General features: G+C 33.8%; 1 pseudogene; it reads left to right on the top strand.

The window, feature by feature from the left end:
* Positions 1-2354: 2354 nt before the first annotated feature.
* The window catches only part of LOC125351040, a 44633-nt pseudogene continuing 20353 nt past the window's right edge, over positions 2355-26634 (top strand).

Below are 26634 nucleotides of genomic sequence, written 5' to 3'. Positions count from 1 at the left end.
ATATCTACAGGATATTTACATTCATGACTATGTATAAGTAAAATGTAGACTATGTCTTTGAACTTCGTGCTTCTTTCATTATTAGTCTCTTAATAATATGATGTTTCAGCAATTATGACAGAAAGATATCAAGACATTTAGGCAAAGATGATAACAAAATCTCTCTTTTATCAAAGAGAGCATTTATTGTACTTGATATATGACTCACCATTACAAAAGAGAGCATTATTAATCTAGTTATAAAGGGAAATATATTTGTGGAGAAAAAATATAAAACATTTGGAATGTAATTACAGGATTCACGCTTAAATTATATAAAAGCATTTGCTCAAAATGCACATCACTCATTCTAGAATTTTTGTCTATATCATATTTTCAATTACTTTCCAGTCCTAAGTTTGTAGTATGTGTATACTTTTCCTATATCTTTTTAATTTTCCAAAAGTAAATATCTATCCCAATTTTAATTTAAGTAAATAGAGCAATATAAATATTCTTTCTTGGTTATTTCCTGTGGTAAAATGTATACATTACTATATTAAGACTTGAACATGTGTCCAGCCTTATAATCTTTTTCACCAGAGCCAACGGGAGATTGAAGAAGTCCCAAGGCCATATTTCCTAGGAATAGTCTCCCATACAGTCCCCGTAGGGTTTAATCAAGTGCAGAAGGCAGCTGAATTCTTTTTTTCATATATTAGCAGATGATTGAGAGCCTGGAATGGATAGAACCATGTATTCTGGACAAAGAGATTCCAAATTAGATACAGTTTGATTAAGAAATGATCATATAAACACACATTTATATATATATATGACAATACAAATAGTAGAATAGTAGGATTTTCATTGATTGTTTATCTTCTTTTTTTAAATTAAATTTTATTGATAAGATGATGAGCAGAGAGGGTATACTTATGTAATAAGGTAGTGAGTACATTTCTTGTCATGTTTGTTACACCCTCCTTCATTTTTCTTTCCCTTCCCCAGTTCAGATAAGCATATATACAATATCCAGTGTACCAGAATCATATACAGTGACCACAGGGGGTACGTCAAAGGAAATTCACCTAGTACATTAAACATTGACAAGAGTAAAATCCTCCTGTTTCCATCTCTTGGAGTTCATTTTGCTTAGCCTCATCTTATATAATCATGTATGTAGCTGTTGAGACCTTTTTATGTTTATTTAGTAATTGTTTGGTTTTAGAGTGATGATCTAAAGTCGCTGACCAAAATATGTAGAAATACCATTTGAAAAGAAGTTTGTTGCTTTACAGACATGATCTCTACTGTTCTCCCCTCCCGCTCCAACAAGCACATATCAGGGAGACCATGCGCCTTTGTCCTCTGTGCTTTAGGCTTGTGTCGCTCAATATTATTCATTCAAAATCTGACCATTTCCCTGTGAATGCCATTATTTTATCATTTTTTGCCATTCAGATTACCTTTATTTTAAGTACACATTAAACAAGAGATTATCTAAAATCAAATGTAACACTTTTGAAAGAGACATATCCTAAAATAACTGATTTCAATGACAAATTAAAAATTTACTGAGTAGTCTGATTTCTAAGTTTATCTTGCTGTTAATTTCATTAAACATATTGACTATTTTTTCAGTAGGCAGACAATTATGTTTACTTTAGAGACAATATTTTTTGTTGATTATGCAGTAGAATTCATTATGTTACCTAATATGCACAGAATGGACTTTTCGATGAAATTATGTAGGATGTCATTTATCTTCTCCATATTAATAACCTAATTGTATTTTCATATGTGCAAGAAAACTTTATGAGCAATATTCTTTGTTAGCTCTCTCTACTCTAGTTGCTGCTCACCACACAATCTGAGGCTGTTTTAAGAGTTCTTTTTTTTAACAAAGGATTTACATTCACAAGGCTTTTATCCTGTTTGGGTTCTCCAATGCAAACTGAGTTTTCTTCCAGGTGAAAGACATTCCACATCTATTACAATCCTAACGTTTCTCACATGTGTGAATTCTCTTAGGCCTGGTAAAGTGAGTTTTGGTTGAAAGACTTGCTATGTTTACAAGGTTTCTCACCTGTGTGAATTCAATTATCCATGCCAATGTCTGTCCACATTTGTTATATTCATAAGGTTTCTCTCCTGTGTGTTCTCTGATGAACATGAAGGTCTGTCCCACTTTTAGGTGAAAGAATTTCCTCATTTGTTACATTCGAACTTGCTGCTTGTGGTCCATTGTTCCTCCACCAGGTTGGGAATAGGTTGAAATGATCCCAGGGTATTGCAGACACCAGAAATCTAGGACATACGGGTAATGATAATATTATCCCATGAGCTCCACGTGCACCTTGGACATGCCATAGATGGTCCTGGGCTCCGAACACAGAGGTCTGGGGTTGGGTTCCGGGGAGATCCCCACAGACGACCAGCTGGGCTCCCCAAATGACCTGCGGGTGCAGCTGCCTGGGACGCAGAGCTGGGACACGGAGCCGGGCCATGAGGTTTGTTTTCATGAGTTCCAGTCATAGGTTTGAACTTGAGGTGTTTTTCTAATGGCTACAGCTCTATTACTTTTGGCCTGCTGGTGGCTAGAGATAAGAGTCTCAGGGACTTTCCTGCCCAGGCTGGTTTGCACCAGGATGCTCAGATTTCAAGCTTTTTGTGTAATACTCTCGGTTTCCCATGGGACACTTATCTCCTGGATTGAGTAGACAGGCCATTATAAGGCAGGGGATCTGAACTGGAAGAGAGAGAGAGAGAAAGAGAGAGAGGAGTTTATCTTCTTTTGTACAGATATTAGGTAACAAATGTATCATCAAGAAATATATGTAATACATATACTATTATATATAATATTAATAAACATATTATATATTATTCATTATATATTATTATATAATGTATAAAAATATAGAAAATATATTTATATAATTATATAGTATATATCATCATATATAATTATATAATATATAATTTATATATACTTTTGTGTATATATATATATATATATACTTTTTTAGTCCTACCATGAATTGACTTGACAAAGTGGAGCATCAAGTTACTATGCTATATAGCAAATATTCCAGGTATATGTTGATGTAAACATGTTATATTTACAAAATTTTAGATCCAGGAATTTAGACAACTTACAGCAGTGATGGCTTATCATTACTCCATAGAGCCTGGAACTTCAAATGGATGGATTAAATTCTAGGTTCTTGAATATCCTTAACTTTTTCCATTCATATTTTTGCTGATTAGTAGCTATTGACATTACACTCAGAATCTCTTCGAGTCTCTAGCTTGGTTGAAATTCGGCCTTATTCTTGGGATTTTAACTTAATTTCCATGGCAAGTTTTCCAAAAGAAAGTCCTATGGGTCTTTTCGTGCTTTTATTTCTCACCTCCAAATCATATAGCAGTATGCCTGTTATAGTATATTGACCAAATCAATTATCATGCATCATCCCGACGCAGGGGAAGAAAATATAGATCTCATTTCTCTTCAAGGAGTGTCAAACTGCATGTATGAAGAATAGGCGGGATGGAAGTTGGGATTGCAAAATATCAGCCAAATACAACATCCATTAACAGCCCAAAGACGCAGTATAAACAAAGGTTTACATTTCTTTTACTAAGTCTCCCCACACTCAGTCCTCACATCTTTTCCTTTCAGTTAACTATGTTTTTCAAACAACTAAAAGATCTATTCATAGATCTTAATTACATTTTCTTGGTTGACTCCCTTCACTTTAAGGAAGCATGTCTTTAACCGATTAAGAGAAGAATAAATTCTAATTTCAGACTTTACATTGCAATATATTTATCAGTAAATGAGGGAGAAATGTTCCATGATAATAGTAGGACTGTGGCCAAATCATCTTTTTTAGAAGGCAATGGGTTCCTAAGATATTTTTTTATATTTTATTTAAAGTTAAAGTATGCTGAGGATCATCATGTGAGGATAATCATCAGTTTTGATAGAGAACACAGGTCTCAGGAGAAGACCTCTGGAGATTTGTCCTTGCTTTGATTTCTTTCCAACTTATGGCAATTTGGCTTGTTGATCTCGCTTGAAATCATTCATAAATCTCTGTTCCCTTGTCTCTGTAGAGGAGGTTCCATCTTCTTAATATTTGGACTTACACGGCAAATTATGTTGGGAATAAACACCATTTAGAGGTTTGAGGACTTTTATTATTTGCTCTGTCACTAAAGATATGTAAGTAAATAACAGTATATTTTTTTTGAGAGAGTTTGTGTTTCAGAGTCCTGATTCATGGTTTAAGAAATGTTTAGCCAAAGGTTTAAGGTTCCACTTGACAAAGTGGAACATCCAGTCACTATGCTATTTAACAAATATTCCAGGTATACGTTGATGTAAACATGTTATATTTACAAAATTTTAGATCCAGGAATTGAGACAACTTACAGCAATGATGGCTTATCGTTACTCCATAGAGCACGTGTGGCTCATGCCTGTAATCATATGTACTTTATAGGGAGACATGTGGAGGCTCACAGTGGAAAGCCGGTCCAGGTAGAAAAGTCTGTGAGATTTTATCTTCAAATAATAAGTAAAATATGGAGACCAGAAGCCTAGTTCAATTAATAAGCCAACCAATATACAAATATAAAAAATTAACCTAAATTTTATGCAATTGCTTCCAAATTGTGTATTTAAAACTGAGTAAACTAGTGGGAAAAGCTGGGAGAGAGCAAGAGAAGAAGTGACATTGTCTAAAGAGAAATATACTCTTTACCTAACTTATGTAAATATAACCCCTCTGCACATCACCTTTATACTTTAATAACAATAAAAATTTAAAAACTAAGTAAACTAGGTTTTATCTGTTACTAGTTTTGTTTATGGAAAATAATATAGCTTCCAATCTACTTGGACTGAATTAGAATGCATGATGCTTATTGTTTATATGATATTTGAACATTAAGTATACTGCAAATAATTGCATCTTCAAAGGAAATTTAATGTAGGATTTGTTTCTTTTAAATATTAATCTTTTTGAAGCAAATGATCTTTGCAAAGCAGAAGCAAATAAAAGAAATCTAGACTTCTCTGTGAACAACAGCACAAAAGAGCTCTTAACATCACTTGTCAAATTTAGAAAAAACAATGAAAGAGTCTAGAAGGGCCACTACTCCAACAATGGCAGTGTTTCCCTGTAATGGAAGACTACTTAAATCACCAGTAGACTCTTGGCAGCATGGGATGAATCCCTAGTGCTCAGGATTCTTTCTGAAGGGAAAATATGGTGTGCCAATCTCTAACAGCTGTCAAGAATTTTAACACTACTCCATTAGAAAGTGCTTCTTGTATACTTTCAAAATAGTATTAATAATGAGATAAACACTTAAAAATGGCACAAAATAGATTAACATCCCTTATGGATATTTTTGTTTATTTTTTGGCCAGTCTTGCGCCTTGAACTCAGGGCCTGCACACTGTCCCTGGCTTCTTTATGCTCAAGCACTCTGCCACTTGAGCCACAGTGCCACTTCTGGCTGTTTTCTATATATGTGGTGCTGAGGAATCGAACCCAAGGCTTCATGTATACAAGGCAAGCACTGTTGCCACTAGGCCACATTCCCAGCCATACTAATGATATTTTTAAAGTAAAAGCCAACAATGAAAACTTATTCAGGGGCTCCAATGCTAAAAAAAAATTGACTTAACTAGAGTAAGTATTGCATGACTATGTAGAAAACTGACAGAATAGAGCATAATTATATAGGACAGATAGATATGTAGTTAAGTATATAGATAGATGATAGTAGATAGACAGATAATAGCTAAAGAAATGATGTACTAACCTGATCTATAAAGTAATAATAAAGGCCTAAATTATGCATTCATACATGTTGAATATTTACTACCTATTCAGCTTAAAAGATTGGATAACATGGCATTTGGAGACTTTACAAAGTCAAATTTTTGCAGTCTGAAAACCCATGTCCTCAAAACTCCAGATGATATTTGTACTTCTGAGTAATATTGTGTACCAATGCTGATAGAAATACAAATATGTACTGTTGGTTTATTAAATAATTAATCACTTTGGCCAAATAATATTGACACAAAGTGCAAAGTCAAAAAGACTTCTAAATGAGAAAATTTCTTACTAAGACTGAAGTTTCTTTCAAATCTCGCTCTAACCATATAAATTCAGTGAGTTAGATAGAATTTATTTTAAAGTTAATGTCAGTAGTGTGGTGCCACATATTTTTTCTTTAAGTAATAAAGATCTAAATATAATCTAAAGAGGCCTCATTAAATAAAACAGCAGGAATTTAGGGCTGAATGATGTATTTATGCATGTATATTTTCTCAAAGATATAGGTACCCTTTCAGCTAGGTACTTTGAAAGAGTCTTCACTTGTTTGCCTATCCTCCCTATTGGACTTGTTATTACTTTCACAGTCTTTTAATAATTATCACCTCATCTTTTATTCTTTGTGAATTTTCTAATATATCTTTGTACGGGTTTATTATGTCAGTTTCTCCTACACCATAATTTAATGAGTCGCAATCTAAAAAGAAAGAAATAAACAAGTGGAAAGACAATCCTTTAGCTCTGTGTATCATTTAGTATCCTCAGAGAGTGAGAAATTAACAATAAAACAGATTTACAAACACAAATGATCATACATTGTGTTAAATGATAGTGCCTAAGTTGCTTCCAGGATGAGAAGGAAGATTTGTTGCCAGTGCACAGTGAAGGAGCAATATTTGGGCATTACGTGGTAGAAGTCATCATGAAAATAACCAAGCACCAGTAAGCCCTGTGCCTATTTGCTCGGCTATTTAAAAAAAAAATGATTTAGATGCTGATTGAGCCTGAGTTGCTCTACTGCAGTTGTTCATGGTTTTAAAAGACACCGGCGTTTACTTTCTTAGTGTGCGCCCTAAACAAACAAACATTTACGTATTTACTCTGCACAGCACAAATCCATGGCTCTACGACTGTCAATATCCCAAATCCATTAGGCAAATGCCTAGAAAAGTACAGAAAGTGAGCAACTAGAAGCATCAACAAACAAGTGCAGAACTCCATAAAAGGTTGCTCGCTTTGACCTTGCAGTTTACCATGCAGAGTCAGCCGTCCAAACCTGCCAGCTGAATTCAATCCACTGTGGATCAAAAACTATTTGAAAGAAATGGTCAGTGCCTTTCAGCAGTACAGTTTCACAGCTATTTGAATGGCATGTTAGTATGTTAGGTTATGTAAGTAACCAAGAAGTCATTTCATGTACATGATCAGATGTGAATAAGTTATATGCAAATATGCTGTCTTATATAAGGAACTGGAGTATCTGCAGAGTTTGGTATTGGTGAAGGATCCTAAAACGAATGCCTTACAGATATCTGAAAGACTCTGGTAGTATGATGAGATCCAAATTAATGAACAAAATATTGATTTCTAAATGATCCCTTTTTTATTTGTTTTATTTCAAGGCAGCATAGATGCATACATCTCTAAAATAATTGCTGAAGAGAATGTTTACTCTGTATGCCTTGCTGCTAAGCTACAAGTACGAGTACCTTATCTTCCAGCTACTTTTAATTCATTTATGTCTGCTCAGCCACAGAAAGGGGTCAGCTTTCCTCCATGAACACTTCAGTGAGCTCTACTATTGTATGATTTGGAATCAAAGCAGGTTTTATGGGTTGAATTTCATTCCCTTAATACTCTCATATTCCTAACTCTGAGTGCCTCAGAATGTTCCTCTATTTGGAGAAGAGGCCATAAAAAATGATGAAGTTAAAATTAACCTAATGTGATATGCCCTGGTCTAACACAATTGATGTCCTTATGTGAACTGGATTATAAGTGACACCTAGCATTTTGTGTACAAAAAGAAAAAGCCATGTGAGGATAAAGCAAAAGACAAGCTTGAAGGTCTCCAGGAGAGGAAAGAAAAATTAAAGAAGGAAGGGAAAGTGTGAGGGAGAGCAGGAGGTCCATTCTTTCTTGACCTTGGAATTTTCGCCTTTATACTTGTGAGAAAATAAATCAGCCTCTATATACTTTACTACAGCACCTCCGAAAATCTGATTCATGACTTTCAAATACACTGCTTTCAGGGTTTGAGAAGACAAAGGAAAAAGTAAGAGAGTGTCTTGTGAAGTACTTGTTGGGATGAGTCCTTCTCATAAAAACTTTAAATGAGATGGGATATATACTTTTATGTTGCTAGGATGTAGTGGTTAATGCTATACTAATATATATATATATATCCACCTTGGAATTTTCAATACAAGTATCTAGAAATGTATGTTATCATTGAGGAAAGTCATTAATAATATTCTTTAGGCATTTATCATTTATAGAGGAAACTGAAATATGGAGGTGTTCTTCAAAATAACAAATAAAAACAGGAAACTCTAAAAAATGAAAAGAAATACCCACTGGCAATGCTTTTGACTACTCATTGAGACTCTTCTGACCATGAGGCTGGATAATCATAACCCTCCCATTGTGTCCACTCTGCCAACACACTAAGTCAGTCATAAGAGGACTTACAGTTGTTGGGACTCTCAAAAATACAAGGGTACTTAGCTTCAGTGGATATTGCTAAATAATAATGTGCGATAAGCCTCTCTAAATAACTTAAGTTTGAAAAAACAAACTATAAAAGAGGAAGAAGAAACTTTATAGCTTATTTGCCTAGGTAATTTTTATTTTCTTTATCACCTATTTGCTAGACTTGTCTGGGACCACTTTCAATATCCACAAAAGGCTTAATAGTTTACTAATATAATTTTCTTTTGTATGCAACATATTCTTTCTTTCTTATATGGATATGAAGTCTTCATGTCAAGCATATATAGATCCTCCCAGATGCCCCTCAGTAGATCAGTGGGTCAGGAAATTGTGGTACATATACACAATGGAATTCTATGCCTCTATCAGAAAGAACGGCATTGCCCCATTCATAAGGAAATGGAAGGACTTGGAAACAATCATATTAAGTGAAGTAACCCAGACCCAAAGAAACTTAAACCCTATGGTGTCCCTCATAGGAAGTAGATAGTACATAATTAGGCTAATCATGGTAGAAGATCAAATTACCCCAATAGCTTCAACCATATGATCACATAAGATGATGCCACGTGAAATGAACTCCATGTTATGGAAACAAGTATTATATCAGTGTTGTAATTATTTTCAACATTCCATGTGAAACTATAACTTTTTTGTTTGTTTGTTTCTCTTGTATTCCCTTTCTGTGGTTTTACCCCCGCTAACACTGTATCTGATCTTAGTACCCTGGATACTGTATATACGTGTATTATAACTAGGGAAGGAAAAGGGAATACCAAAATCGAGAGACAAAGGATAAAAAGACAAATGATTCCAAAAGCAATACTTACAAAACCATATGGTGTAAACCAACTGTACAACTCCTGCAGGGAGAGGAAAAGGGGGAGAGGGGGAGGGAGGGGAAAAATGTGGTAGGAGGTAACAACTTGAACAAGAAATGTTCTTACTGCCTTACATATGAAACTGCAACCCTCTGTACTTCACTTTGACAATAAAGGGAAAAAAAGAATATATAGATCCTTAAACATTGTCTCTCAGTAAATACATTTAAGCAAAAACATATTTACTATACATAAGTACAATAGTGTCGTATTTTTGATAAAGCACATGATCATTATACATGCCTGAAAATGTAAACGAAACAGAAAATAAAACTTGATGTAAACTACCAAGAGTTAGAAAATCCAGACATTACTGCAATTAATCATTCATTTGTTTCTGCATTGACTTGTTTGTTTTCTTATTTATTCATTGTATTTGAGGAAATGTATCTTTGTCACTTGAGGATTGTTGTTCAGCAGCATGCGTTGATAACTGATTACAGTGGCTTGCTGAAATGGAACATGCTTCCCAGGATTTTCTAATTTTTTTGTTTTTGCTTTCTGTTGATAGGTCAAGCAAGACTGAGAAAGCCCAAGATTGTTGTAATGCTTCCAGTACTCGCATCACAGACACCTCATACTGTGTGCTGCCTGCATCTCATGCAGAAAGAAGTAGGAGTTATGAAAAGGGATGGTGCAGAGCTTATACAATAAAGCAGGCTCACTGCAAATCCATACCCCACTCTCCTTTTGATATCATTGCCTTAAAATGATTTGGAGGATAATAGCACTAAGCTAGGCATTTCCTACAAAATCACCATGAATAAAATGGAATGAACCAGACATTTGTCTGCCACAAAATTATGCATGCAGCAAGTGTGATTATTTACTGGTTTTATTACACTTGAATTATCTTATAAGTAATTTTCTGTAATTCAAAAACTGTTCATGAACATGATTATAATGGCTCTATCTTATTAGTCATTCATTTATTCGTTTTATTATTGAACAGACATTTAGGGACTTTGTCTCTTATTAATATTCATATAGATTACCAATTCAAGATGTATGTGGTTGATGATTTAAACAAGTAAAATTTCAGTTAACAGACTAACATTTCAGACTTAAGAATTTATTTTACATTCTGTCCTATTTTGTATAAGATATACAATATATTTTAATAAGAAGTCATTTTTTAGTATGTAATTCATTTGAAAAGTCCTCTGATTTGTTTTTTTTTCTGAATTATTACTTATTTATTGTCAAAGTGATGTACAGAGGGTTCTGTCTAGTTTTATACTTACTATATACATTGCTTTAAAGCATATTACTAATGGATATTCATCAGAATTAATTTGAAATTAGTAAAGCTCAACAAAAGTTTAGATGTTGGAATTGATACAATTAAGTACATAATACACAATTAAGTGTTACACCTTTTAAAGTTAATTTACTTTATTTTTATTATAAATGTGATATACAGAGGGATTACAATTACAAGAGTTAGGTAGTGAGTATATTTGCTTTCTTACAGCATTTTCTGTTCCCTCACTCTCAGTCCCTCCTATTTCCACATCTTTATGTAAAAGGTGGTAATAGTTGGAAACCTCAGTCAAATCACTATAGTTGGATAAAAGAAATATGAAAATAAATATTGTATTGCGAATGACAATTAGAATATCTCCAAGTTGAGATTGCCTGAGATTTTACAAGTGATAATTAAGAATTTTGTCCTGTCTTTGATTACTATTTTGATTTAAAAGATTGATATGCAATCTTTTAAGTTAAAAATTACCTAATTCCTTCATTTGTGTTTAGCCTGGGGATGCTATACTGATCTGTTTTCATGTTAAACAATGCTAGAAACAAAAAAAGGTGATTTGATTGTTCCTTATAAGATCTATTACTAAGAATAAATTGCTTTTTATCTACACTCTCTTGATGACTTTGTTCCTGCTGCATATAATATTCTTGAATTAATGTTCCATAACTATATCTAATTTCTACAACTTGTTTACCTTCAGAGACTAGCTTAACATCCCTCAGCCCTGCCCAACAGCTTCATAAATACATGACTCTCCCATTCCCCTTTCAGAGACACGGAAAACACTTTATCAAATTCTTTATGTTAGGCATATCCACCAAGCTTAGCTTTTTCTTGAAAAAAAGACATTTTTATGATTTTATTAAGGATTCTCAACATGGAATATAGTAGTGTGTATATACCCATTTGGTGGCTAGCTTTACAAGTTTAGGGATGTTTTGAAAACTAACACATTGTTCTAGATAATTAATCAAACTTCTTCCAGTTAATAGTATCCTCATAATTATAAATAACCATCTCTAATGTCTAGATTATGTGAACTCACATGCGTGTATGTATGTATATGTGTACATAGGATACATTTATTTTAAGGAACTGTTGACATGATTATGGAGCCTAAGATATCCCATAAATTACCATCCACCAGTGAAAATAGAATCCCACAAAACATATTGAGATAAAATTCAGTCTAACCCCAAAATTTGAGAACCAAGAACTAAGCACTTGGTTTTCTACTTAAACTATGTTCCTAACCCTTTTGCTTTAGAGTTTTTTGTTTGTTTGTTTTTGTTTTTCTAGACATAGTCTCACATTTTTGCCTGAAATGGCTTGGACTAAGATCCTCCAAATAGCCATGATTATAGTCCTGAATCACCACACATAGCCTCCTTCTGTCTTTGTTCTCTCCTTGCTCTCAGTAGGTAACAGGATGCCTATCTGTTCTAGGAAATTCATCCTGCTCTACTACTGATAACACCTGATAACTGTTGTTTCTTCTTGAAATATCTCCACAAATCCATCAAGAAATAATGTTTAACCAAATGTGCATCTCACACATCAGTGAAGTTGATAAATAAAAGTAATCATGAAAATAATCTTAGAAATCGATAGTGTACAGAAAGTTTTATAACCACCAAAAACATTAAAATGTCTAATACCATATGAATTAGACACAATTTTTTCTATTTTTGTTCCAATTTATTCATTTAGAAATCATCTGATACTGGTTACCATAGCAAATCTTGACATGAAGTGGATTTTTTATGAATAAATATAATGTCTCGAGGTTATATTTGTCTTGGATGGTTTTTTGTTTGTTTGTTTTGAGATAAAGTCTCACTGAACTCTAGACTGGCCTTAATGTCCTACTTCAGTCTTAGTGCTATAATCACCGGTATGTATCTCCTCTGCTTAAATATTAAACTAAGATGGAAAGCCAGAAACAAAACAAAACAAAAAAGATGAAAAACATTTAGAATTGTAGAATAATATTTCCAGAATGAAAATAGTGACAAAAATAGCTTAGAATTTTAAGACATGGTATTTATGTTGTTCCAATATGATATGCTAGGATTTATAGTTTAACAAGTCTTTTGGGTGTCTCACTTGCTTTCCAAGACAATCTTGAACTGCCGAAGTCTAACTAGCACTATTTTGGAGAAGGATATGCAGGTCTCTTCCTTAACAACTATACTGAATTTAACAATCATCACTATAAAACAATGTCTGCTTTATAGCAAAAAAAAAATGCTACAGTTTCTGAAAAGTTGATTCTGTCTCTAACATTGAACTCCAACATCAAGAAGGTGTTTATATCAATCTCTGTATATCAGTGCATCCATGTAATTTGAGCAGATTTGTAAGGCAAATGTTTCATTCTGGTAGAAAATTGGTAAAAGGAAAGACACAAAGCAAAGAACGGGAAAAAGTTTAGGATGAATAAGCCCAAATGCCATATCTTTGGGTAAGATAAAAGGAAATCCAATCCTAGAGAAAGTTGCTTGTGCTAAAAAACTTTCTGTCATCCAATAACTCCATCACTCCCCCATTTACTCATAAGACATTGAATTGGAAATCAAAATTGCCTTTGAAAAAGGTTAATTCATTTTGACTCAATTACAAAACTCCTATGTAACGTGAATTTCACTCATAAGACAGTCTTTAACCTTCCAACCTTTACTTCAGACTGAAGAATTCAAATTCTTTTCTTTGTTTTTGTTCTGTGTCCCACAAGCTTTTCAAATTCATCAAATTCTGTTGCAAGAAAGCAGGAGCCCATTTTTTGAAAGGCCAATATCAGGACTGCAGTCAGGGGTTTATTTTTCTTTACCAATAGTCCCTTGTGTTTGTCACTAGTAGAAGTTATTACAGTGTCACTTTCCTGAGAAAGTATCATAGCATGTGGCATCAGTAATTTTCCCCTGATTCCTGCAGTCCAGGTTCACATGCCTGTGCCTTGCCCAGCTACAGTGAAGGAATGATGGACCAGAAACAGTTTGCCTATTCTGAGAGAACTATTTCCTGGATTCCTTCAGAACATTCAGGAATACATCTGAATAGATGACTACATGTTACATAGGCCACAAAGAAAGAGGATTATCTAAGTGATGCATTTGAAAACAGGCTAACTTACTTTTTAAATAAACATTAGCATTACTTGTGTTAGTTTTACTTAAAACTAAACTTTAACCATCACCACCCTTTCTTCTTCCCACAATGTAAGCTCTTTTAGAATAAACACAACTTATAAAAGCAGTTAAAAGGTATGCTAACTGGCTGAGTCCTTAAATTAAACATCTAATATTGCTCCTAAAAGCTTTTGTAAGTAGAAAATGTCAAGATAATTAGATATCAGCTCTTAGGTAGTAAGCTAAAGCAAAGATTATCATAGGATGAGAGAAAAGTTGTATCTCCATTGAAGAAATTCTAATTAATAAAATATTGAATGTAGTCTAAAATGTAAGTTCTCTTTATAATTTCAGCTTTAGAGTAGGACCATCTGTTCTTTATAAATAAGGTGAGTAAATGTGTGGTCACAGTCTTATCTATTTTCTCTCTCCTCAACTTTAAATAATAAATTAAAACCAAGAGTATACTAGAATTCAGAATGATAGTTCTATTTAAAATGTGCATAAAAATGAGGACTAGTCCCTGTAATGATCAAGAGTATTGTAATAAGATATAGATGCAGTTTTGAGAACTTTAGTCAATAAAGTTATAAATATGAAATATTTATCTATGATAGTCTATGACACAGCTCTATTGGCCAAACTTCCTACATAGGGTCCTTTATCAACAATCTTACAACAAACAGAACCAGACAATTTATAAACTGGTAAACACAACTAAAGTAAAAAAAAAAAATGAGGAAAAAAATGCAGTCTTTAAAATCAAAGAAATAAGAATTCATGAAACAGAAAGGAGCTAATAGAAATTAATTTCACTATTTGCACTGAAGTGTGTACATGGCAAAGCCTAAAGCTGTACTTGGGAACACAAATTTGGACATTATTTTTCACTTAAAATTATAGGCATAAATACAAGATCACAATTAAAGTTTATATTAAAAAGCATAAGGGCTGGGGATATAGCCTAGTGGCAAGAGTGCCTGCCTCGGATACACGAGGCCCTAGGTTCGATTCCCCAGCACCACATATACAGAAAACGGCCAGAAGCGGCACAGTGGCTCAAGTGGCAGAGTGCTAGCCTTGAGCGGGAAGAAACCAGGGACAGTGCTCAGGCCCTGAGTCCAAGGCCCAGGACTGGCCAAAAAAAAAAAAAAAGCATAAAGTCCAACCTCCTAATTGCAAAAAAAAAAAAATAATAATAACATGAATTTCTTGGGAATTTGACTTGATTTGACAATACCAGGAGCTATATGAACAAATATGTCTCTATTCTAATGAATTTTCCTATCATCAATTAGCTGCTTAAAATTTCAAAGTCCAAATTGATGTATATTCCTAGTGAATGCATAAAATTTTATATCTTGAAGTCAACATTTCATATTCAGATTTTATTGTTCATTGTTACTTTGGTATTTGTTTTCCCATTAGCCTGATTTTTAGAGATGCTACTTGCATCTTGTTAGCTTACATATTTGGAAATTATTTTATTTAACAGTTTAAGAGATGAATTAAAGATATAAATACATTAGTACATGTTCATTAGAAGAGATCCTATGCAGAAAATAAGTTTGAAAACACCTAGTACATACTTACTAAATAGATGTCAAATTACATTTTATTTATAAAATGAAAAATATGAGTCAAAATGTAGTTGTTAGCAAATTAAAGCATAATCATTTAAAAGAATATAAAGACTAATAATTGAAAGTGAATGTATAATAAAATTTAACCTGTAACATAAGTTATGCATTATTATTGAAAACATTACTGAAAAAGCTGTAGGGACAGAAGTACATTATTTTGTGGGTATGAAAGCAAGCAAAAGGAAACAGGAAAGATCAGTAAAGATTATTTTTGAAAATTTGAATCTAGAAAGTTCTAACAAACCAAAATTTGAAATATTTATCTCTGGTAGTCAATGTCAAAGATTTGTGTTGTACACATAAAAAGAAATATTTAAAATTGTCAATACTGTTATTGAAGAAGACTTCTTAGTTTATATAATTTTTAAAAAGGGGCTGCGATGTAGCTCAGTGGCAAAGCACTTGCCTAACCAGTGCAACATTCTGGGTTTGATCCCCAGTACAAAAAAACAAACAAACAAACAAAAAAAAACAGCTGTCAGTACTACCCAAATAGTATGTTGTCTTTTGAATAGAACTAAATGTCAATTTTGATCAATTATTAACTATTTTTATCTCACATTTAAAAATAAATTATTTTATATTTTGTATAGCTAAGTCTTTAGTCCTTAGGCAGATTAAAGTCAACACTTTGTACTCTATTACTCAGACAATTCAAACACTGTTGAGCAAAGAGACTTCCTGAAGCCAGAAATGTTGATAAAGTAGGGCAAAATTCAAAAGTCTAAGTTCACATATTTTGGTTCACACACACGTGAACCTGCAATTTTGCTGCCTATCTCTTATCCTGCTTGTCTACTAGGTCTGCTGAGAGGTAACTTTCTCATTGAATTTAGTAAGATGTAGGCACATTTTAAACGCTTGTTTTCACAAAATTGAAATTAATGACACTGCCAAATGTATGTAAGGAGAGGCAGAACCTTCACTTCCTCTTGTAGGGAATAGCTTTGGCTTTCCCCCCGGAGATGAGAGTGGGCAGAAGGCAAGGAGGTGAGCATGTCTGACTCCTTAGGCATTTCAACTGAGAGGCATGGCTAGGCAGATGGGCTTTGTTAAAGCATCTCCCAGGCTCCTCACAGAGATAGGAGACAAGCAAAATGAACGAGAGCAGCCGTGACTGGTGGCATCAGACTGACAGCAGAAATGTGAGAGGAATCTGTGCAAACCAGTGCTCGGGCTGAAGGCAGCTGGACCATGACAGGGGAGCCACGAGGGTCGCTGCTCACACAGCACTTGTGCCATGACTGAGGGAGCAGTGGGGCCTGCCATGGAGGAAGCAGCTGGGCTCTGAGGTGGATGCAAGTGCTGAGGCAGGAAGCAGGTGGTCACAGGAGGTGGAAAAGTTGATGTGCCTGCTAGGGAGCATCTGCCCCTCAGATTGACTTCTGCAGAAATCTCTACAAAGATTACAATGTGAAGGCAAAAGCATTTATTTTGACTAATCATCCTCAAAGGCAATTTTGACACCATGGCTGAAAAGTAGGAGCTGTTGTGCACCAACGTTGCAAAAACGATATATTCTCTTGGGCCAGATTGTCTGAGAAAGAGCAGTAGCTACAAGCACGTTTCCATAGAGGCCAGTGGTCAGTGAGGAATACATCATTTACTCCTGACTTACATTGACTGATGTGTGCTTCCAAGCACTGCTAAGTCCCTCTGAACCTAGAGTACTGCTGGAAAACAAACAAGAAAGGAAATCTTGCTATAAAATATAATCCTCCTTGCAAGCAAAATGTACCCAGACAAGAGATGTATACAGAATGCTCCAATTGCCAAGCCAAAGTGCACTGGTATTACTTCCAATTAAACTGAATAAATAACTTGCAAATTCAATTGTTGAAGTAAAATTTTATTAAGTAGAATACATTCAGAAATCATTTCATGAAACTTGTTGAGCTGTTTATTATGAACGTTTTTTATGGAATTAATATAAACAATAAACCAAACATCAAAGTTTCTCCATACTGGCCATTTTAAAGTAGATAAGCAAAACTTTTAAGTTAGCATTTTGCACTCACTATGAGAGAATAAAACTTTAGAGCTTAATGTAAGCAAAATCTAATTCAGTGTATCTTATTCTTTAAAAAGCTCTGATGTCACTCCAATATGGAAAGTTTCCTCATCAAAAACAATAATCTTTTTCCAAACCTAAAGGACAATAGATAACAGAGGCTTAAATTCTTAGTAGATTGCAGTATGGCCATGTAATCTGCATTTTAGCTAGTGTTCCAAAGAACACAGAAGTTTAAGAAACTCAGCTCCAGGAGTTATTAGAGAAATAACTCAATTCACCCAGATTTTGTCTTAGGACAGACCATCCGTGACAACAACTAATAAATTGTGCATGAAATTGATTTTATCTGTACTGGAGGTACAATTTGTCCTGCAACATGTCCTGATTGCTGTTGACGCACACTTTCATTTTAGTTGCTTGTCTATGGTTTTAACCTGTGCATAACCTCATTTACGGGAAATACTTTAATTTCTTTCAATTATGAAGTTTATTTTTCTCCTTCCTTTCACTTGACTGATTCCTCAGTGAGGAAATCTCAAGTCCTAGAATTCAATTTCTCTCTAATTGATTTTATTCCAAGGTAAAAATCTTAAAATAAAACAAAGCTCAATTAAACAAACACCATGGTCAAAAGGAATGAACATCATATTTTGTGAATTCTATTTATTTTTTTATGCTCTGTAAATACTATTCACTTGCTGTAAATTAAAACTGATGTCCTAGTTAATTTCAGACATAAATAGGGTGGTTCATGCTCTTTTTATCTTATCCCATGCTCACTGGTGCTGTTATAATGGAATTAAACTGAAATAAGAAATAAACATATGAGTTTGTTTCCTTGTTTTACAACCTTTGCACATTCCAGCTTCTCAGCATAAAAAAGGATTAACTGAACAGAGGGCACTGTACCAGAATACTAAATATTCCTGTTTTGTATGTCCTTGAGCAAATTTGAACTGAAAACAAAAATGAACACAGCCATACTCTGCTCATGCAGGACAATAAAGCGACAGATTTAGGCACTAAATTCTTCCAATGTCTAAACTATGTCTCGTGAATAAGTAGTACAGTTTAAGAAACGACCCCAGCACTTTTTGATCACTAGAATTCTGCTGTATATATTACTCATAAGTTTTCATCTTACCTATAACGAGTGCATATATTTGGTGATGAGAAGATAGAATCATACTAGTATTGCCAAATTATATGTACTTATACCCAAGTTACGCATTATGTCTGAGTATTTTTCCCTTACTTTGATAGATGGGTTGATGAGTGCCATTCTGTTAGTTCAAGAGTAATCTTGAAAGCAACAAAAGGTTAAGATTTGTTGATGAAATGATTAATTTATTTTAAATTCCAAATATGCAAACCAAGGTTTTACAAATAAAAATATTTCTTACTATGTTAAGAAGACATAAGCTATGTTAAAAAGACATAAGCTTTCAAAAAAACACAGCATTTTGTAATAGGAAAACTGAAATAGCTTCACTCTTAATCCTTACAATATCTAAACAATCTTAAGAGGAGACAACTACTGATCTTAAATTATATTTCTTCCATGTACTGACCTTAAAAACACAAAATCTAGAGCCAGGAGGTGTTCACCCTTTATCTGAAGTTCTCTGGCATCTTCTTTTCCTTGACTTGTACCAGATATCTGTGTGTGTATGTTCATATATCTATATCTATCTCTATCTCTATCTCTCTTGATATATATATATCAAGTCAACTCAGAATATGAGATCTATTTTATGTGAATTTTTTGTTTTGTTTTATTTTTTGTTTCTTGATTTTTTTATTCCAGTCCTGGGGCTTGAACCCAGGGCCTGTGTGCGTTTGCTGAGCTTCTTTTGCTCAAGGCTAGAACTTTGCCTCAAATGAGGCAAAGCTCCATTTCCAGCTTTTTTGGTAGATTAGTGGAGATAAGAATCTTACAGACTTTCCTGCCCAGGATTGCTTTGAACTGTGATCTTCAGATCTCAATCTTCTGAGTAGGTAGGATTATAGGTGTGAGCCAACAATGACTGGTATATTTTATGAGTTTTGTTGTTGTTGTTGTTGCTGCTGCTGTTACTGCTACTGCTGCTGCTGTTGTTTTGCTGGTCCAGGTCCTGGAGCTTTAACTCAGACTCTGGGCTTCTCTTGCTCAAAATTAGTGGTCTACCACTTGATCCACAATGCCACTTCAGGCTTTTTCTGAATAGTTGGAGATAAGAGTCTCGTGGACTTTTCTACCCAGCTGACTTCAAACTACAATCCTAGGATTTCAGTAGCTAAGATTACAATTGTGAGCCACCGGCCATATTTTATGTTTTTAAAAACAGAATTAACTCATCAGATTGCATGCATTCTACAGCAAGTCTGCTGTCCCACCATTGTCTAATTCAGGACACCTAGTAATATTGAGCACTGAAGATGTTCTAGGAGGCTGGGAATATGGCCTAGTGGTAAAGTGCTCATCTTATACACATGAAGCCCTAGGTTCGACTCCTCAGCAACTACATATATAGAAAAAGCCAGAAGTGGCGCTGTGGCTCAAGTGGTAGATTGCTAGCCTTGAGCAAAAAGAAGCCAGGGACAGGGCTAATGGCCCTGAGTTCAAGCCCCAGGACTGGCAAAAAAAAAAACAAAACATACAAACAAACTAAGATGTTCTAGGTTGCAGAGATGTCTCTGTGACTTAAACACTACACATCAAAGGAGTGAACTCTTTTCTTTTAAAATGGATTCTATCATGTTCAAGTGTTCTCTTAGCTTTAAATAGAAAAAAAAAATTCAAAGGATAAGCAAATTTTCAAATACTATTTTTCTGCATTAAATTAAGCGAATTTAGCTGCCAACTAGCAACTTATAAGAAACACAAATGCTGATTGGGAAAGATCTAGCAGCACCACAGTGAGGTGTTTATATGAATTTGATGATATATTGCTAAATATTAATATATGTGCCTCATTTTAAAAGCAAGTCTCCATATCTGTTGCCTGATACTCTTAACAACAGTATCAACGAAGGTTAAAGGTCCTCGTGAAGGTAAAGTAGATAAGAAAATATGACGGTAATTCTGAAGGAACCAATGACTGGCAGAACCACCTAAATGTTAAGGCAAGTACCTGAATGACACCAAAAGTGAGCAACCTCTTAAATATTTATACATTGAAATATTCACTATTCTTATTCAGATACCATTCTACAAAGAGAAAAATGTTAATATATTCATAAAAAATGTCAAAACGTAGGTTTAATACCTACTTTGGTTATGACCAATGTCTGCTATTAAATCAATTATACAGTGACTAGTCACTCCATTGTAATAATTCTTCAAATTAGTAACAGAAATTATACAAGTTATCTATCACTACTTTTTCTTTTGATTTTTCACAAGTTTATTATTTCTACCTATATGGATTTTGTTGAGTAAATATTCCTGATTGCTAAATGAAGAAAAACTTCAAATTATGCAAGTTTCACTTTAATTTATTAAGGCCTAGCCACTTGGCCCACGAAAATCAGCTTTTAATAAAAAAATATTCCCTTCACTTTTCTATAACAGAAATTAATTTCTGATTTTTGTACATCTGCTTTGAGTACCTGATGGAAGAAGTTTTCATCCTATTTATGTTCAAATAGCTCCTACTGCTTGAGGATTGTGTAAATACTCTGAGATATTGTGCTGTGCCTAATCATTGAGGTAGGATATGAGAAAAACCCTAATATGAGTTCAAAATTCATAGTCCAAAGAATTATTTTCAGCCTCAAATTCACAGTTTAAATACAAGTAGTATACAACTCTATTCCTTAAGAGATAACATTGCAGGGTCATGATGAGAAAATCTCTTTAAAAAAGGGAAATTTAATCACAGAATGCACTATTAACCAATGAACACAGTGAAGAAAATTGAGGAATTACCAGCAAGGACAAGTTGACAACTGCTAATTGAAACACTAAGCAAAGGTCAATCATGGTAAATGATTGCAATTTTCCCAAATACTGCTAAAATGAGATCTCTGTTTCTGCTATACTAGGGCACTGCTAATTAATTTTCACACTGGAAGGTGAGCTTAGATGACTATGGCTTTTTAATTCATAGTTTAGTTCCACTGAATGAGGGCATCCCTCCAAGTGGGCCTCTAAGGAAAGTTCAAAATGGTAGAAGAAATAGGAGGGGGAAATTTCTCCATTAATTTGAGAAACAGCCTGAGGCTTTAATTCAGTTTCTTGCTGTTCAAAGGCAAGGGCACTTCTAAAAGGATTGACAAACCAGCAAGTAAAGTAGGACTACTCGTCTGCTGTCAGTCTTTCAGTCTAATTTGATATTGCCTCCTTCCACCTAAATTCCCAACTGATTTCTAAGCATAAGAAGCTTTGCCTGTTGATTTACAAATAGGAATCTTGAATTTGCCTTTGTGATTGCATAACTGCAGTGTTTTCAAGGGATAACAGTGAATATTCTGATTGTTTCCATTTCTTTGAAGAAGAGCTACTTTAACAACAATTTCATAATCTGAATTATAGTGAAGAAAGCACTAAGAATCGAGGTGCATTAAACCCAATTTAAGCCATAGACATGAGTGTCCTATGAGAGGAATTACTATTAAGGACACATCTCGATCTAGGTTCACTTCTAATCATAAATAATTAAACTGAAGAATCAGTAAAATGACAGCTTCCACTTAGTTTCTATTAATCACTGTTACAGAGGAGTAGAAAAGTGACATGTGGTTTTAAAATCATGATGTGATTTTGCTTTATAAATATTTATAACCAACATGGTTTGATTTTAACAGCTTTCCAATAAGTGTACAAGAGTAGAAAAATGCCATGCTACAAGAGTAACATTTTATAATAGGACACATAATTTCCCTTTCAAAACATTAGCCATATTAGAGAAAGTTAAAATATCATTTTATATTGTGATCAATACTATAGATGTTTGTACACATATAGATGCATTTACCTACTCATAAATACACACTTGCCTACATATTAGTTAACAGAAGGGTGTTTTCCTTGTTCTCTCATCACAGATACCTGTTTCAGTATTACTTGTTTTTATCTATGTGATCACATGATTATAACTGTAAAACAAAATGTTTGGAAGGAGGTCAAATATTATAGAAAAACCAAACACCATCCAAAAGGTACAGTCAATAATGACCTAAACATACAATGTGAGTAAAATTAAATACAACATGACCAATAATGCTTCAGTGTTATACAATTTGGATTCACATGGTACATTTGTTACTTAGATGTAAATAAGAAAAACACCTAATTAAGATTTAATTAAGGAGCTGGGAATATGACCTAGTGGCAAGAGTGCTTGCCTCCTACACATGAAGCTCTGGGTTCGATTCCCCAGCACCACATATATGGAAAACGGCCAGAAGGGGCTCTGTGGCTCAGGTGGCAGAGTGCTAGCCTTGAGCAGGAAGAAGCCAGGGATGGTGCTCATGCCCTGAGTCCAAGGCCCAGGACTGGCCAAAAAAAAAAAAAAAAGATTTAATTAAGATGTAAAATATATGTGTTTTTTTTTTGTACGCATTAGACATCATCTTATATTAATACACTGTGGCTGGGAAGAGGGGTAGGGTTTCTGGTGTTCTTTGAATTTTATTTAAAGTACATATATTTACATATCATCTAGTTTATACAGCCTATTTGTGGAATTCAACTTTGTATCACTTGTGAAGTGTTGTTAGGTGTAGGAATAATTCATAGTAAAAATATTACAATGATTTTTTGTCACTTAAAAAAGATTAAAAACAGTATTTTATTGATAAAATATCTTCCGTGAATTCTAATTTATACCACGTCTGTTATCAATTTAATCAACAAAAATTGTGAGTTCTACTGAATATTTGTAATTGGAAGTCAGTTACATTCATATAATCACCTGAACATCTAATTGTAGTACAGTATTGGATTTATTTTGTATTTCTTAAATTAAGAATAATCAGTTACAACTAATTACTTTTTTACAACATATTTAGTAGTCACAGACATTGTGTAGCAAGATAAAAATCACAGACAAGTCTTGATACAGAAAAAAACACAACAGTAGTTTCTGTGTTGGTAGTGGCAAACATGTTTAGAGCAATACTGACTTTTTCATAAATCTTAATATAAAGTTCTGTAAAGTTATAAGCATAACATTATATACAATGAATATTGAATTAAATATGTAAAATCTCTGAATGATTAATCCCTGAGACAATCATTTGAAAATTATTGTTCCAGGCTATCATAAGATGTCCATAGCAATAACATTTCTAGTATTTGAAAGACTTGAAAACTACTATATCAATTACAAATCTGAATAACATTGATGATATGAGTCAATAAGTTTCTCAGCATGTGTTAAGTTTTTAATACTTTCTATGTAACTTATTATTTTTTTATTTAGGAGTAAAGAAAAGAGAGGACATGTTTTTACTTCAACAGTATAAAATTAATGCCTGTTTCTCATATACTTAAGTATTTCCTTTTAAATGATGCAATCATTAGCAAAATTTGGAATATTTGTTGGCCTGATACTACTATGGATTTTATTTATTTTTTCCTTCTTCATTATTGCTAAAATGAAGTACAGAAGAGTTACAGTTTCATATGTAAGGCAACTACATTTCTTAACCAACTTGTTACCTCTTCCCTCATCCCCCCATCTCTCCCCTCCCCACTTTCCTCCCCCTCATGAGTTGTACAGTTGGTTTACACCAATTGGTTTTGTAAGTATCGTTATTGCAATGTTTTGCATTTTTAATATAAAAAGTTTAAAAAAATAAGTAAAGGAATGGGTAGGGGAGAATGGGTGAGAATGTTGAAAGGGGTGATGTTGATCAAGATGCATTAAATTCCAAAAGTACTGTGTTAAATGGTGGCTCCTTTGTGCAACTACTAAAAAATAATTTTATAATTGGTAAATATGTAAATAAACATGAAACAGAGTGCAAGTGAATGTTTTTATCACTTCTCATGGGAACTAAACTAAAACACTGGGGAAAAATAATTATATAACTATTCTTACATAACTGCTCTTTTTTATGCTGTTTCAAGTGAGGCTAGTATTGGTCTTTCTAATTATCTTTCTGACATTTAAAGGACTCCTAGGATATATTTTCTTCCTATGAATGTTTAGTAACAAGCAAAGGATCATAAACTCATCTGTGACTGTATTTGAAAAGTATTTTAACTAGAAATTACTTGATTATGAGTGAAAAAAGAAAATAAAAAGATTTTAATCTATAAATATATTACTTGAGTAACTAGAGGCAGTTGATTTGTTTGCTACAACTGACAGAGGAACTATCATGGAAAGCGGAAGGGAAGGGATTTCTTTGAAAAGAATGATAAGAACTCTTTTCACAACTAAGAAAATCTAATTTAGACAATAAGGGAATGCAGCAAAAATAGGGCCCTCTGTTAGGCTTCATTCAAACAATGCCAGTGCATGTCACATCCACTTCTTCTCCTTCTCTGGCAGTCTCTTTTACACACCTGTAAACTCAAACATATTTACCTTTCTCCTGTATACCTCTTCTCTCATGCATAAGCTTCAAACAAAGCTTTTTAATAGCAATAGACACGTTATGCTATTACACATATATTTTTGTCCAATGTAGCACTATTCTATATATTTTTGATGTCCCTATCTATACTGTAAAAATGTTCTTAATAAAAATTTCATACAACCTATCAAGCCAATAAGCTATATATTAACCATTGTATCATCTCTGAGGTAGATAGAGCCTTTAGTAATCATACCTTCAGAAAATGACATTTTATTAACCATTGAACCAATAATTCCAAGTCAGTATGTGACTGGTTAATTTTAGTTTTCCAGAGTATGACACCGATATGAGTATCTCTATGTGTGTCAAAAGAATTGCTTGCATATCAAAATACATGAGTGTAGGTATAATTCTTAACTGCTTTCCAAGAGACTTGTGCTGAATTTTAGTGTCCCCAGTGATGTGTGAACACATTTTAACAACCTCCTTGCTTTCAGTAAGTCCTTGCTTTTAACTTGTGGAAGATGACTAGCTTTCAGAAGATTGGTAGTAAACAGATATTCAAATTTACGTCTTTTTTCATAGCCCCTGCTGAGCTTTTTGGCATTACCTTCTCTCTCTGACTCTTCATCTTAACAAGAGCAGCTGGTGACCTATGTCAACAATTTTATATCCTTATGATAAAATTATTTTTCCTTTTAGACATCTCTGAAAAGCTAAACTAATGTCATCTGGGCCATGGGGACTGCTCAAGTAGTAACAAGAGGGCTCCAGGAAAGCCCAGCAGTGCACAGTGCTGTATGACTTTGCACAAGGAAGTTTCTACTCCAGGATTTTTCAATTTTGATTTTGCAGCTCAGTCAGCAATGCTGTGTGCTGTTTGCCTCCTGTTTGAGTTGCAAAATAAAGAGTCATTTTCTCTTCTAAGGTGACAAGTTCAAAAAAATCTAAATAAAAACCTTTACCTCTCCACATCTATTATATTGTCTACCTGGATGATGTACGTTTTTGAGACATAAGAAATATAGAAACTTGGAAGGAAAGAATATGCAGGAAAAGCTAAGCCTATTTTATTAGCTTCTACATAAAAAGAGATTTCAAATGGCAGTAATCATCATTTTTATTAGATGAGGAGGAGGAATCACAAGACATTGAGTTATAGAGAATAATTTCCTTATTCATTATAAATCCTGAAGCCTGAAGTTGTAGAAAATAATGTAAATCGTCTAAATAGTAAAATGTGATAACTTTAGCCATTTGTGGAATGTATAACATTTTAATACAGATTACTCAATCCCTCTTCTGAGTTTGCCTACTATTTTTTATTAATTGCTATTTTTTATCCATTGCTATCATGGTTTGTTATTATAGAGCTGATGTACAGAGGGATTACAATTACATGAGAAAAGTAATGAGTACATTTCCTTTCATAGAGTGTCTTCTGTTCCCAGTACTTCCTTCTCATCTCCATCCACAAGTTGTACACTTTGATCAGTGTCTAGGGGAGCTCTGCTACTCCACTTTTTCACCCATTTCCCCTCAAGTTCTATATCTGATCCTAAACCATTCTGAAGATATACACTAGAATACACCATAGCAGAGGTAAAGAAGACAGAATCATCAAAAACTAAAAAAAG

The sequence above is a fragment of the Perognathus longimembris genome, chromosome 5, assembly GCF_023159225.1.
Source record: "Perognathus longimembris pacificus isolate PPM17 chromosome 5, ASM2315922v1, whole genome shotgun sequence".
In the NCBI taxonomy this organism is placed as follows: Eukaryota; Metazoa; Chordata; class Mammalia; order Rodentia; family Heteromyidae; genus Perognathus; species Perognathus longimembris.
Note: the sequence above shows the minus strand (reverse complement) of the source record. Positions and strands in the feature narration are given on the sequence as shown.